The sequence below is a fragment of the Perognathus longimembris genome, chromosome 6, assembly GCF_023159225.1.
Source record: "Perognathus longimembris pacificus isolate PPM17 chromosome 6, ASM2315922v1, whole genome shotgun sequence".
Classification (NCBI taxonomy): Eukaryota; Metazoa; Chordata; class Mammalia; order Rodentia; family Heteromyidae; genus Perognathus; species Perognathus longimembris.
The window spans coordinates 60,490,229-60,506,360 of NC_063166.1; the positions used below are offsets into that span (position 1 = coordinate 60,490,229).

Here is a 16,132-nt window from a genome sequence, read left to right on the forward strand (position 1 = left end):
GTGACCTGCTCAAGCAAATGAATTGAAGGGAAGGAAAAACTTGGGATAGCCCCAATTTATAGTCAGTGGGCCAGAAGCACGGGTAAAACAACTTACGATTTGTAACTCGCATCTGAAATGGGGAAAAGGACAGTCTCAAGGATTGTCAATAGTAGAAGATAGTGGCAGAACCATGCTGGATTAAAGGACACGTAGTTGGTGTGGTCTGCAGAGCTGGTTGCATTCAGGATGATGGGTAGAAAGCCTCACACATCTAATATTAGAAGTTGTCTGTGTTTTTGATGCATGTGAGAGGACAAAGGAGTACCCTGGCACTTTGTTTTCCTAGAGTCACAAATATCCACAGAAATGATATGTGAATGTTTATTATTTTAAAGAACACTGTGGCCGGGCTGGGAATGTGGCCTAGTGGTAAAGTGCTCGCCTCGTATACATGAAGCCCTGGGTTCAATTCCTCAGCACCACATATATAGAAAAGGCCAGAAGTGGCGCTGTGGCTCAAGTGGCAGAGTGCTAGCCTTGAGCAAAAAAGAAGCCAGGGACAGTGCTCAGGCCCTGAGTTCAAGCCCCAGGACTGGCCAAAAAATAAATAAATAAATAAAAAGAACACTGTGGCCATACCCTTGGTTTAATCCAACCTGACTCAGGTTTCTTTCTTAAGTTCTAAAGTAATAATTCTCACCTTACTGGATCATTTTCTTCAATAATTCTGGGATCTTGTTTTAAGGTCAGAAAGAATTAACCATTTACAATAGACACACTTTAATCCCTGTTGATGGAGAAAATACATTATAGTCAAAAGCACCTCTTAGTTCAGTAACTATAGTTGAAGACTATGAAACTGTCATATACATACTAACTGGAGATGTTATTTATTTATTTATTTATTTAGTAAGCAATCTTTGGTACTAGCAAGGCCTCTGGGATTCATAAAGCAGTCCATATGCTTCCAGGCTCTGTGAGCTACAGAAATTAAGAGTCTTCCATGGTTGAGATAAGTGTCCCTTAGAGGCTCACGTGTTAGAGGCTTGGTTCCCAGCTTCTGGTGTTATGGGGAGACTGAGAAAACTAAGAGGTTGTGGAACTTTTAAGAGGTAGAGCCTGGTGGAAGATTTGACGAGTCACTTTGAAGGTGATACTGGAAACTCTGTGTTTCTCTCTCTCCTTTCCCTCTCTCTTTCTCTGCCTCTCTTCTCCTCTCCACACCCCCTCTCCTGGATATCATGATATAAGTAACTTCCTTTACCACCTTGCTCTGCCATATAATTACCCCCATGATGTACTTACTGCCTTACCACAGACCCAAAAGGCAGTGAGTGAGACCAATCTACCAGAGACTAAAATGTCCATACTTGGAGAAAACAAACCTTTCCTCTTACTAACTAAAGCTGACTAATCTCGAGACCTCTTATAAAAACTTTGATCAAAGTGTTTCATTGTCTCATAGACACATAGTTCTTTATTTCTAATAAAGACCAACCACCAAAAAATTTGGATTTCCTGAAAGTCTCTTTTTTTACTTAACATATTTCCTGTGTTTTCACTACGTCTTTTGTGATAATCATTTTTTCAGAAACTATCCTCATTGTCTGTGATTAATTCTCATTTTTCTGTGTGTTATCTCAGAAGCCAAAATTTAAAGATTTTTGTTGGGGGAAGTAAATATTTACTTCATAATTTTGTAGCCACTTCATTGTAAGCAATCTGCATGTAACATATTTTTGAAGTCCAATTTTGAAGCAAATTAGTAACACTCTCTATCTGGTGTCTCTACAAGTACACACTTGAAATGCCCTCTTTGCTTTGTTTAAATTTAAGTGCTCACTTTACACTTGTGGTTCATTTGATCTAAATAGGCAAAAATATTCACCTCAGCTGCACTCCTCTATTTCTACTTCGGAAATTAGAACATATGTGCCTTCACATGCGATTTCTAATGACTTGCTGGTTGCCATAATTTAGGTGTAAATAAGTGAGTGGCTTACAAGTAATATGTAGGTAACTACTTTGGGAGTTGTCTGAAAGCAGAACTGAGCCATTCCAAGGATGGTGATGTCTTTGATTTTTCACAAGCCACTGAAAACTAGAGAAAACTATGAGAACAGGAGAGCAATGAGGTAAGACCTCATCAGCATCACCCATCTATGATTATAATTAAATAAGGGAGGATAGCCAGGGACCGGTTGCTCACACCTGTAATCCTAGCTACTTTGGAGGCTGAGATCCGAGGATGTAGTTTCCAATACAGCCTATGCAGGGAAGTCTATGAGACTCGTATCTCCAATTACCTACCAAAAAGCAAAAAAGTGGAGCTATGGCAGAAGTGGTGAAACACCAGCCTTGACAAAAAATGCTAAGGGACGACCCCCAGACCAGAATTCAAAACTTGGTACTGGTACAAAAAAAATTGTTTTAATTAAACAAATAAAATAATAAGGTCAAAATAGGAAGGAATGCTTATACTTTTCTATCCAGAATAAAACTAAAATCTTAGCAAACAAAGCGAAAACTAGAGGGCAACACTACAGGATGCTGTTGTAATGCCAAGAAAAATCACTATGATTTTAGATACCCCAAAAATCTGAATGAAGAAATGCCGCCATTTGGAGTGATAGCCCCAACAAACACACTACGTGTCTAGTACCTGGGGCTTTCCCAGCATGCCTAGGTAATTCCCTAGACACATGTATTCATCAGAATCAAATCTACAAATATACCTTTCAGGAAGACAGAGCAGGTGGATGTCAGACTCATTGAAGAATACAAAGTATCAGTGGAAAACAAAAGCAAGTTGGGAGCTAACTAAACCTAGTTCATGAAATTCAGAAAACGCTTACCACTATGGAGATCACTGAGGAGTTCAATATCCCTGTCAATGTCCAAAAACTTCTTATTTTAGTCAATAAAGAATCAATAAATCACAACTCAGGCTTACAAAGAAAATACTACAGAAATAAACAAAAGGTATCAATCACAACTTTTTTCTGGCCACAGATCATTGTAAATTTCCAAACCCTGGGCTTCCTAGAAAAATGTCACGGACAGAAAAGGGAGGAATATATTTCATCAAGATGAGTTGAAATAAATCCATTCCAATAAAAAATATATATGCATTTGGAAATATTCCTTTATTATGCATCACATGAATGGGAACAGAGCACATGGACTCTTCTTTCCAAATGGCTAGTTGTTTCAAATATGGACAAACTGAAATATTAAATGTAGAAATCCTAAATCAACTCAAAATGGTACATGATTGGAAATAAAAAATGCTCAATTAATAATCAGAATATTTTTAATATTACACAACCTATCTTTTTAAGAAAGATCACATCTCAGAATTCCATATAATTTTAAAAAATCATCTTTTCCTGTGGAGGACAAAAATAAAAGACTTTCACTAGCAACAAAGTAACAAAGTAACTGGTAACAAAGGTCAAATTTAAGATCTGCAATAATTTTATTATGTTTTGGATTTATTTGCAATATTAAATAAATAGTAATCTTTAAGTTAAACTTAAAATATTCCTTCATTGCTATGCAAATGAAACATTTTAAAGATGATTTGGTTTCTAGAAAAGCAATCAAATAAAATCAAATTTTGAAAGCATAAAAATAAGTTGAAATAGAACTAAAGCACTTCACTTCTCTCCCCAAAACTTATTTTTTAACATTTTGTTTTATTCCATAATGTAAATCAGTGAGCAAAGATATAAATTTAGTTTTTAAAACTTTCTATTTCAAAATAAAACAAAATAAAAATGACAACTAAAAGCCTAACTGGACTAGATAGATTACACAGACACAGATACACACACACACACACACAGAATCAGAACTAATAGCTCCTGCCCCCCCCCCGTTTTTTTTAGTGTTCAAACTTTGGTTATGGTTTCTGAATTCCTTTGCTAAATGTTTTGGATCGAAAAATGTAAAGTAAGTAGTGGTTTAGGGTAACACAAGTTAATTATCCACTACTATAAATTGTTTCCAATCAAGTCTAAGTAAAATGCATTTTGGAAAAATGTACACAAGACTATAATTCTACCTCTGACCCTGAACCTGATACTTGGATTAAACATGTCAAGTAGTTTAACTTCTAATGGGAATAATGTTGTGTAGATTCAGAAACCATGACAGAGATTCTGTCCCAAGTGAATTCCAATTATTTGAAAAGAATCCCTATACATTAATTCCAGGGGAACAGATTCCAAATGAATTACCTCCATACAACCCAACGACTGGAAACACATGGGTAGGATACACAGATGAAGACACAGGAAAATTATATTACTTTTAACTAACATCAAGAGGTCTAGACTTCCTGGTTAGAACCAGGAAGCTGACTTAAGGAAGTAAACTGAAAAGGCAGAGAATATTAAGTTGCAAGATTACAAGATAGAACTAGGGCTAGTAAATCTGTCTCCACTTTAAAAGAAAATCTGTCTCATCTTTTGAAATGGTAGAACTATGGGAACTCTTAAAGAATGACAGAAAGAACGAAAGGTCATATCTGGCAAAAGGAAATCCAAAGGCTATCTCAGTGTTTTGGGTGAGCTTCACTCTATTTATTTATTTATTTATTTATTTATTTATTTATTGCCAGCCCTAAGGCTTGAACTAGGGGCACAGATGCTGTCCCTAAGTCTCTTTGTGCTTAAGGTTAGCACTCTACCACTTGAGCCTCAGCATCACTTCTGGCCTTTTCTGAGTGGTTTATTGGAGATAAAAAGTCTCATGGACTTTCCTATCCAGGCTAGCTTTGAATCATGATCCTCAGATCTCAGCCTCCTGAGTAGCTAGGATCACAGGCACGAGCCACCAGGGTCTGGCTTCCTCACCCATCTTATTCGCCCAAAACCATCATCTAAGGATCAGGAATTGCTAGATATATATGACAACTCTGAAAGTATTAAAGATAAACAAGAGTATTTAAACAAGTGTCTTTAAACTAAAGCTAAACAAGAGTTATTTTCTGCATGGAGAGCAGGAAATATTTCTCTTTTTCTATGTCTCCCTACTTTAACCCCGTCACGCTAGAACAAATCCTTCGCAGAAGATCTCACCTAGTGACTCTCCTTTTTTTCTGAGATATGTTGAAATACCTTTCAGGAGTAAATCTCTAGATTCCACAGGTTTGTGTGGAAAACTAGGAAACTAAAGGAATCCTTACCCATCTTCTGGTGACAGCAATACATGAGCTGTGCCTACTTCAGTTGTCTCCTTCTTTTCAGAGTATTATAAAGATCTTTTTTAAACTTTAAGTAAGAAATTCCATCATAGATTACTGAAAGCCTAAGTCCTGAAACCATGCTCATGTCTGCATAGAGCCAAATTTGAGTTCCAGCTTTCTTGGTCCCACTGAGGTCCAGAAAGTCTTCCCTTCAAAACAACACAAAAAGTAAGCCTGCCTCTGAGACCTATCCTCCCAGTCTTTTAGTCAGTTCAGATGCCCACCTGCATTGCTTTGACTACTCATCTACAATACAATACAATTAAAGAAATAATCTGTTTTTGGAAATTACAGTTGCAGGTAATCTCTGTTAACAAAATGGATGATTAACACAGAAACACAAGTCACAAGTCATGGAGCCTACATTGAGCCAAATCATAATCCACAGCACAGTAAAACAACTTTAATAAAACCACTTGTAGCACTTAGGTTCAAAACAAAACAACAGCAAAAATAAAAAAAGAAATAATATGGTATATCGAGGATCTTTTTTCATGCTATCCAGTCAGGGTCACTAACAAGGAAAAGCAATAGCCAAGAGTTTATTGTGGTTTCATGATTGGTACATAAAAGTTCCTTGCAATATCTACTTTACTTTAATGTATATTTTAAATTTTTGTATAGCAAGAGACTTCAATGGTCATCTAATGAACACTGAGTGAAAAATATACAAAAATATATATCTCATAAATATCACATTTCTGTTATTGAAGATTCCCCAGCAAAAATGTGGGAAAAAGCTTAAAACTTATTCCAAACAAAAATGTTAAAAATCAAATATCAACTTATAGGAACCTAACAGCATGGCATTATGGTTTTATAAACACCGTAATAACAATAGCCCTGAAGGTTTATTCCAAAAGAAGAATATCACATACATTACATGTTTCTTTCTTCTTGTTGTTTTAAGAATCTATGTTCTGGGGCTGGGAATATGGCCTAGTGGCAAGAGTGCTTGCTTCGTATACATGAAGCCCTGCGTTCGATTCCCCAGCACCACATATATAGAAAATGGTCAGAAGTGATGCTGTGGCTCAAGTGGCAAAGTGCTAACCTTGAGCAAAAAGAAGCCAGGGGCAGTGCTCAGGCCCTGAGTCCAAGCCCAAAACTGGCAAAAAAAAAAAAATATATCATTGTTCTGAATTAAGTGATAATGGAGGAACATTGATCATCATATACTTGGGAGAAACTGTTGGTAGTTAAATATGCCTTTGATTAACATAATAGGCAGCACAGATGATTTATAATTACTAACAATGTGATCTATTTCACTAAGAAAAACCTTTGTAAACAAGAGATCTGAAAATAAATCAAAAATGAAAAGATCTTTTACTGGTACAAGTGTTGGAATCCCAGACATAAGTTATTGAATCTGCAACCTGCTTAGGCTAGCTAAGTGGTTTGTCGCTGGGAAACAGCCAAAAGACAGGCACTCCACAGATTACACCATCAATGTTGGCTAAAATGTACAAGAGACGATTAGGAGTCATATGAGGAGAGAGATCAGCTTGCACAATAATCAGGAAAAGTCTCACACCACACATAAAACCATTCTCCAGGCCTCAAAATGTTACTTACTGGTTCTGCAAGTACCACTGCCAAAAACTTGACCATAAACATAGAATAAAAAGCTGCACTTATGTCATGGTTTGAGTAATGAACATGGGTATAGCTGTGCCAAGGCCTCTTTCAAAGATGAACCCTATGGAAGAACAAACTTAGGTTCCTTCTGAAGACCTAACATGAGGTAAGATGATTGAGCGAGACAGACAGACAGGCAATCAGACAGACAAAGAGAAAGCCTCGTGCCAGTAGCTCACACCTGTAATTCTAGCTACTCAGGATGCTGAGATCTAAAGCCTATGGATCAAGGTCAGTAGAAAATGGATAGTCTGTGAGACTCTTTGGTCATCCAAAAAGTAAGAGGTAGACTGTTTCTCAAGTGGTAGAGTTTTAACCTTAAGTGAGAGGAAAAAAAAAAGCCCAAAAGAATTGCACCTGGATCAGGAGTTTAAGCCCCAGCCAGCACCAGAGAGAAAGAGAAAGAAAAAAAGGAGAAGAGATTGAAGGGAAACATTAATCATTTTCTGTTTTTTTTTCAAGATTCCTAGCCAAAAAACAATGTTTCCTTTCCAATACATAATGCCAAGATTTACAAAGATAATTTGTCTAACTCAACAGATAAACTAGAAAAGAAGGGTATTGTAGGAAAATCAGAGAAACTCGGCCTTAAGAGGCAGCCTTGGAAATTTATTGTGGAAAGGATCATTGGTCAGAGAAGGGAGTGTGTGGATAATAATTCTCAACAAGTTACATGACAGGGCAATTAAACAAAATTCAGTTGTTTTCAATGTGAAAATCCTTCATCCAGCAATTTACAATATGAGCTGAGAAACTTTTGCTAGTTTACACCCATCCTTAGATATTTTTCATCCATAAACCCACATTAAAGGTCGTTTTGTTAAGTTGAGGATGCTACATCATGAGTATTATATCTTTAACAAATACTTGTCAAATAATGAAGTAGCAACCAAGATTCACCAAATCACAAGACTAAGAATTGACAGAAATTAAAATTCCCAGGTATAATGTCATGACTGCTTTCTCTATTTGTAATGTTGATTTTCTTCTGAGAGGAAACATCCTAAGCTAAAATGGTTTGTCCTACAGCCAGCATTTCACCTGCAGGCATCATGTGATAAGCTGGGAAAGCTTAGTCTCATAATATGAACACATTCCCCATGGTCTTCTGTGGGAGGTTTCAAGGCCATCACATGACCATGAATGAAGACAAAGCCTAGAGAAGAAGGGGAAAAAAAGAAAATAGATTCTGGTTTTACAATGGCATTACTGAAATGCTGTCTCTGTTCCAATTTTTGTTTGTTGTTATTGTTTGTGGGCTCTGGGGCTTGAACTCAGGGTCTGGGTGCTGTCTCTGAGCATTTTCCTTCAAGGCTAGCACTCACCCATGCAGAGCCACAGTGTTACTTTCAGTTTTCTAGTAGTTAATTAAAGATGAGAGTGACATGGATTTTGTTGCCTATACTGGCTTCAAACCATGATCCTCAGATCTCAGATTCCTGAGTAGCAAGGATTACATGTGTGAGCTTCTGGTGCTGGCACTGAATGCTTCTTAAGCTACCTTTCATGTTAAGTCTAATGTATTTCTGTGAATTTAAGTGCTTTTCGTATAATTCACTGCCAAAAATGGTCTAAAACACATGAGGTATAATTCATCTTTTCACTTTCTGAGTTCTCAGAAGAGAAGTCACTCCTGTCTCAGCCCAGGTGCAGGGCTCTCTGAAAGCATCTAACAACACAGTCACGTCATCATCTCTGACTTCTGTCCACAGTTCCCACTCACCAGAAGAGCACAGCTTACCTAAAGGTCAAGCAGCTAAAGGAGGAACAGTCATTAGAAAACCTCAAAAACAGCAGACTCTGTCAACCTGCCAAGATGAACTGCAGCCCCTTGTGGACTACCACACTACCACATAGGAAGGATTCAAGAGAATAATGATGAAAAGAAAAGGAGCAATACTGTTCCATGTTCAAACAAGTGAAAAAGCTTCTCATTGAAGATCATCTTCAAAACCTGTCTGTCTCCACAGAGAAAAGTAAACATTTAGAAGCCTAGAAGGCTAGATTAAATATCAGAAATGAAACAGCATGAGAAAACAAAAGCAACACAAAAGGTACCCAGTTTTGAGGGTGTAAGGGCTGACCTGACTCAAATGCTTCTATGCTGCTGTGTAAGTCCTCAGGAACACACCATCTAAGGAAAGGTAAAATTCCAGTCATTTCTCTTAATATGGCAAGCTATTGTGAAATAAGTCAATGTGCAAAGCAACCTACTGATTACATTTCCAAGATAATTTGACAAAAAGTATGAAATTGTCAAAACAACAGTCTGTGAGCCTGATTTCTGGAAATTTAATAATGAGTAGGATAAAGTGAGACAGGCAGAGTGACATTTTTAACATTGCAAAATGTCTACAGAAAGAAGAGAACTTCTTTCTCCTTTACACTTTCTCTTTCAACACTTAAGATGTCATTAGTGATTATAAACAAGACAATGGGATAGGAACTTCACATTGTTTCGTTAAAAACTCCCCAGCTAAGTCACTAGTGTCTTCCCTTTCCAAAGGACAAGGTCAGAGGTAGCTAAGGAGATGGCCTTAGGTCATACTTTCAGTAAAAGGTAGACCAGATATCTAAATCAGGATATTGCTCACTTTTTTGCTGTACCAGGCTGGTTCTTCATTTTGGCTCTTATTAAAACACTATTTACAAACTTCACACAAATATTAGCTGAGCAAACATCACAAGAACCTTTAACATATAGCCTCAAAAGCATACATAGAGTCATTTTCCCTTTCAACCTCAGGTACAATTGCTCTTTCTCCGGATTACAAACAAGACACTGTTCTATACGGCCAGTTGGTAATTCTCTCTAGTGACCCTTACAGCTAGAAAGGACAACAAAGGTCACACTTATCCATGGCATTTCATTTTGGTTTTGTGCTTAAATCTACCTTGCAAAAGCATGACCTAGAAATTGTAAAATTAACTTGAGTCTATGGCTCCAGTTTCTCTCAGAAATCAAAGAACTCATATTAAAGTTGGATCTTAAATGGATCCCAAAGATCCACATGTTTATTTTTTATTTATTTTATTATTTTTTTATTTTTTTGGCCAGTCCTGGGCCTTGGACTCAGGGCCTGAGCACTCTGCCACCTGAGCCACAGCGCCCCTTCTGGCTGTTTTCCATATATGTGGTGCTGGGGAATCAAACCGAGAGCTTCATGTGTAGGAGGCAAGCTTTCTTGCCACTAGGCCATATTCCCAGCCCAGATCCACATGCTTGTTAAAGGTTTGATCTCAGGCCAGTGATACTATTGAAAGGTCATAGGGTCTTTAACAGGTAGGACCTAGTGGAAGAAATTAGGTCATTGGGATGTGCCCCTGAATGAATTAGGTCAATAGGACCCTCCCCCCTTCTCTCTCCTTCTCTCTTTACACACATACATACCCAGAGCACCTCTTCCCCATTTATAATTGTATATACACATTCAGAAAACATATGTAGTACCAAGACTCCAGTCCCTTAGTGGGCATATAAATAAAACCTATGACATCTGTGTATACAACATATCAGATCAGATGAAACACTATGAAATAGTAAACTCATTCAAACCAAACTAGGAAAGAAATTCACTGCAGAGAGAGAGAGAGAGAGAGAGAGAGAGAGAGAGAGAGAGAGAGAGAAGAGCACAGATTGTAACAGATTCCTCACACTTTCCATTGAATAAATAATACCTCTTTAAAGTTGATGAAAATCTTGGTGAAAATATTTATCCAGCCAACATCTTTAGTGACATAAACTGTTATGATTCCAAAGACATTAATTTAGCAACTTCATCAATGCTCACGGAGAGGAAATAGACTTACCACCCCCGAAACATTCGGTAATTATTTTAACACAATATGTGCACTGTCTATGAGGTATCTGCATAGATGGAAAAGCTGACTGCAATGTTTCAGCCTGAACATGAGCTTCTCTGTTCTGCCACTTCAGGTTGACCTGTCCAGAAATTCCATATCCATTCTGACTTTTGGGCAAAGCTTCATTTCTGTTATAGCAACTATCAAATACTCATTTGAGAAACAATAAAATACGTCATTAACTTGGATCAGTTATTATTAGGTAATAAGGCATACTGTCATTTCCCCATTTCTATTAGTTGCTGATTACTCAAAAAAAAAATTCCATATGCTGAGTTTAAAGAAAAAGAATGATGGGGTGGGGGTGGGGGGGATGACAGTACTGGTGCTTGAATTAAAGGCCTTATGCCCTTGCTTGGCTCTCACTTGGCTTTTCTGCTCAACACTGGCACTCTGTGACTCAAGGCATTGCTCCACTTCCAACTTTTTGCTGGTTAATTGCAGATAGGAGTTTCACGGGCTATTTCACCCTGGTTAACTCTGAACCTTGATTTTGGATCTCAGCCTCCTGAATGGCTAGGATTATAGGCATGAGCAACCAGTGCTGGGATTGATAAAGAATGAGTATACATAAGGATATCAATATGTTTTTCCAAATAATGGCTGAATTCTCCTTAGAAAGATAAATATATTCTTTTTCTGATGAACTCATCTCAATACTTTGCCATAATACTAAAGGAAAATAGGATTGTCAGCATGGTAGTAGCATTATTTTCCTCTAGAAAGTTATTTTTCAATGTTTTCCTTCTTTTTTCCAAAGGCCAGTTATTTTAAAAGACAGGCTTAACAGAGGAAAGAAGAGGAAAAATGAATTTTTAATACACACCTACACATACACAGTAACTAGCAGCAAAGGAAAACTATATTCAAATCTCTAACTCAAATCTCCAAGCTTTCTAACAAATTAGGACTCCTTTAGAATCTTTAGAATGCTTACCTTGCTTAAAGTATACCCTAAAAAATAGGCCAAAGCATTTATATTTCCCCTTACATTTGACCCCACATAAGAAAGACACTGCCCATTTACAAAATGAGATATTGAGGTCCACATGAAATTAATTGCCACCAGCCATCTCAGGGCTAGAAGGAAAAATAGCCTCAAGTGTTAAAATTACTCCTTCATATACATCAAGAATTTTCCTTTCCTTTTCTGCATTTAAAAGTGACTCTTAACAATGGACTAAAAAATGTAGTATACAAATAAATTTTAGGAGTTATATTTAACAGAGTCTTGATTATATTGCAGTACAGCTCCCTACCCACTTGGTCTAGACAAAAAGAATTTCTATTTATTCTTAAAAGACAAAATGGTGAAAAAAAAATGGTGAGCAAAGTATAGACAAAAAGGTGAGCAAAGATAGATAGATAGATAGATAGATAGATAGATAGATAGATAGATAGATAGATAGAAAGAAACAAATTTCACTAGGAAAAGATCAGAGTTTGAGGGGTTTTTTTGGGAGGGGACTTATTTTGTATCAATAAACAAAAAGCAATCACAGTGGCCTACAATAGTTATGTATTATGATTAAACTAAGGGCACTTTGCTTTCCTCTCTGTGCTTTTCAGTTATTTAAGATTTTTGGAATGATTGCATAATACTTTCATAGGTTCCAAAGTTATTTTTAAGAATCTTAGACACTACTGAATGCTAATATCTTTTTTCATTCATTTAAAGCTGTATTGTATAATAAATAATACATGCTAATTGGTGTTTTTTAAATATTGATAATTAACTCTAGTCAAGATAAATTAACTTTAAAGTGACTTCTTTTCAAACACTTATTTTGTTACATATCAGATTCTGGTACAAAAATCACATGAAATGATTTTAGTTTATTTTCATGCAAAATTAAACTAATAAACTAGTAGATATCTCTACATATGCTACAAAAACATAGGAAAATACCTGTTTTGTCCTAACTATTCTCCTTTTCCAGTGCTACTTACTCTTTGCTAACTACTAAAATGTATTTGTTATGTTTTATTTATCATGTCATCTCTGACAGCCATATGGGGACTATAAAACATATTTATGTTTGCAGACATGCAGATATATGCATATATTCATCATATAAGCATATGCACACATACACTTATAAGCTGGCATTTAAATTTATATGGTACATATAAACTATGTAACCGTAATTATGCTCTGCATTGTTCAGAGATTTCTAAAAGAGATGCCTGTCAATCCAGTTTCAAGTTTTATCTACCTTAACCAACCTGATCAACTAGTTTGACTATGCTAACAATAGCTTTGAGCTATCTTTTCCATCTCAATGATCTATTCTTTAACCAAATTGGTAAAGAGCGCTGTAGATTAGAAAACTCATTCCTCTCCATATACTGGTGACCTTTCCCCAGAGACTGATATCCAGAAACCGTCATTAACCTATTCATTAAGCATGTATTTGCTATTAAGTATTTATCTTTACATTGAAGGGAGAAAATTAAGAAGGTGGAAGCTCATAAAACACAATGTAGCTGAACTTATCTGCCCCTTGTGTTCTGGACATAATAATATCTCAATTCTTTTAAAAGGCTTAGACAAGGTTATAAAGGAAAATTAGAAATACGCTTGTGGTTCAAAAACCTGGTGGTACTAAGATGTGAGTTTTCCTATGGTCCAAGGGAAATGGTAGATAGTCGGGTCTGAAGGATCTTATAAGGGCACCACCCAGAAGGCTTCCTGGGCAAAGAGACAGGGACACCACTCCAATAGTGTAACACTAAAGGAAAGGAGTGGAAGGACATAAAAGTCATCCGTGGATGGCCCACTTCATATAATGAATGTTATGGTGTCAATGGATCCTGCAATGAACCTTCAAACATGTGTATAAAAGAAACAGTTATGACCCGGGTGCCTGTAGCTCATACCTATAGTCCTAGCTACTCAGGCTGAGATCTGGGGATTGCAGTATCCATGAGACTCTCCAATTAATCACTAAAAAACTAGAAGTAGAGCTGTGGTTCAAGTAGTAGATCACTATCCTTGAGGAAAAAAGCAGTGCCTAAGGCCTGAGTTTAAGCCTCAGAACTGGTACAAACAAAGAAAAGAAAACAAATGGCACAAAATAGACTTCAATGTAGAGCATTACAAGAGAAGAAAAAGAACTTCATGATGATTAAGTAGACTTGAATGAAAAAGCTAGCCCACGTCCTTCACTTAAGAGATAGGAAACACAGGTGAGTTGGATATTGGGCACACAAGACAATGCCTAGCTACACATTACTCCTCTTAATCGTCTTTTCTGGGTCTCAGAAACAAAGCAAAACAAAATAAAAATCCTTACCAGGACCTCTAATCTGAGCTTGTTCAGCAAAAAAAAAACAAAAAAAAAAAACCAACTATTCTGTTTGGTCAAACCCATCAACTCAGTAGCCTGGCAACAAAAGCTGTGGAAGAGAAAGCCTCAGGGAATGAGAGAAATGGAAATGAGTTTCAGAGGGAGGGAGGGTGTGTGTGTGTGTGTGTGTGTGTGTGTGTGTGTGTGTGTGTGTGTGTGTGTGTGTGGTGTGTGTGTGTGTGTCACATTTTACAGTTATCATATCTTTCCCTCTCCATAAAATTGTGAGATCAAAGTGAACAATGACAGCAGGGTAGGAATTTCAATGATAATTTAATTGCTAACACTTCTTATGTTCCAAACTGAGTCATGCAATGGACATATTTTTAAATATCCCTTTAAAAACATTAATCATCACATTCTGCTCAAAGGAAAAAAAAGCCATTCCTCATTTTGTGGTTCAAGTATCATATTCTCAGAACTGCACGCCCAACCTTCCACATGGTAGAAGATTCTTCAGACAATAAACTATTCACACTGGGGAAATTTGTCCTGTGTAAGGCCAATCCCTGCACAAAATGTTTATGAACCTTGATTATGTTCTGGATTATTTTATTATGTAATTGAAGATGTTATAGGAAAAGGTATTTTCAATCACACTGAGCTCTGTCTTTTCAAAAATCGACTCAACTATTCTAAATGCCAAGGTTACAATCCATATCAACAGTCTTTCAACCTGGAACAGTAGATGTCCTGTCTGTCAGCAAGGTAAATAGTGCCCATTTATGCAGCCTTATGTAACCACATGAAATTTAAGACTAAGACAAAACTTGATAATTAATGCTAAAAAATGCATTGCTTAGATATCAAATTTAGAAGCAGCAGAATGCATACAAATCTGAAATAGGATGTTAAAAAAATGAAATAGGGAAAAGATGTAGCAGAACAGCATATAGCCAGTGTCCTCATCTTACATAGTAATGTTAGGACATATCAAAGAGTCTACAGTATGCTGGCTATTGCACAAATTTAGCTTTTAAATTGAGAAGGAGGCTGGCATCAGTGGCTCATGCATGTAATCTTGGCAACTCAGGAGGCTCAGATCTGAAGATCAAGGTTCAAAGGCAGCAGGGAGAAGGAAAGTCCATAAAATTCTGACTTCCACTAATCAACTGAAAAAAAAAAAAAAGCTGGAAATGGAGCTTAAGTGGTAGAGCACTAGCCTCAAGCAAGAAAACCTCTCAGGGATAGCACCCAGGCCCTGAGTTCAAATCCTTAGGACCAACACACACACACACACACACACACACACACACACACACACGAAAGAGAAAGAATGACTGTGGCCAATTGAAAAAGCCATACAGCTTATAATCAATGAATTCAAATACATTCACATGATCACTCAGGTGAATCACTAAAATTTTATACACATAGACACAGGAAACTAGACAACAAAGGAAAGTGCACAACTTATTGCCCTGACCTCATTCCATGCAGCTGTTCTGTCTTATTCTCTGGGTAAAATATTTTAAAGAAAACATCCACCTACACAGTGAAATTTCCACATGATTTAACTAACAAAATAGTACCATTATACCTCAGAGCCTTACTCAAATAACAATATTATAAAATGAGAAAGTTATTTTATTCCTTTGTTATTTAAAGCATATCATATAATGCTTCCTATTTAAGACATCTTTGTACATGACAAATATGTAATAAATAAAAATATAAACCTTTAACAGGTGTGTTTTCTGTTTTATAACCTCCAATATGTTGCTTCTCTATCAGTGATTGACAAAGAGAAAGTTCCAATAAAGTAAATCAAAACTAAATTATTTCTGGACTATTATTAAAATACTAAAAACAAAAAGTCAGCACAATTTTCATATCATTTAAGAAAGCTATGCCAGGGCTGGGAATATGGCCTAGTGGTAAAGTGCTCGCCTTGTATACAGAAAGCCCTGGGTTCGATTCTTCAGCATCACATATATAAAACAAGCCAAAAGTGGCACTGTGGCTCAAGTGGTAGAGTGCTAGCCTTGAGCAAAAAGAAGCCAGGGACAGTGCTCAGGCCCTGAGTTCAAGCCCCAGGACTGGC

The 16,132-nt window shown here is 36.8% G+C and overlaps 1 protein-coding gene across 4 annotated transcripts in view; it reads right to left on the minus strand.

Moving 5' to 3' along the window:
• Plcb4 (phospholipase C beta 4) overlaps window positions 1-16,132 on the minus strand; it is a 351,489-nt gene that overhangs the window by 319,293 nt on the left and 16,064 nt on the right. For 3 of the 4 annotated variants that reach the window (XM_048348807.1, XM_048348811.1, XM_048348806.1), the window contains exon 2: window positions 8,959-9,008. The gene's annotated coding sequence lies outside the window, so the exon portion shown is untranslated. Of the gene's footprint in view, window positions 1-8,958; window positions 9,129-16,132 lie in introns of those variants that run through there. The other variant, XM_048348808.1, reaches the window with a different exon arrangement.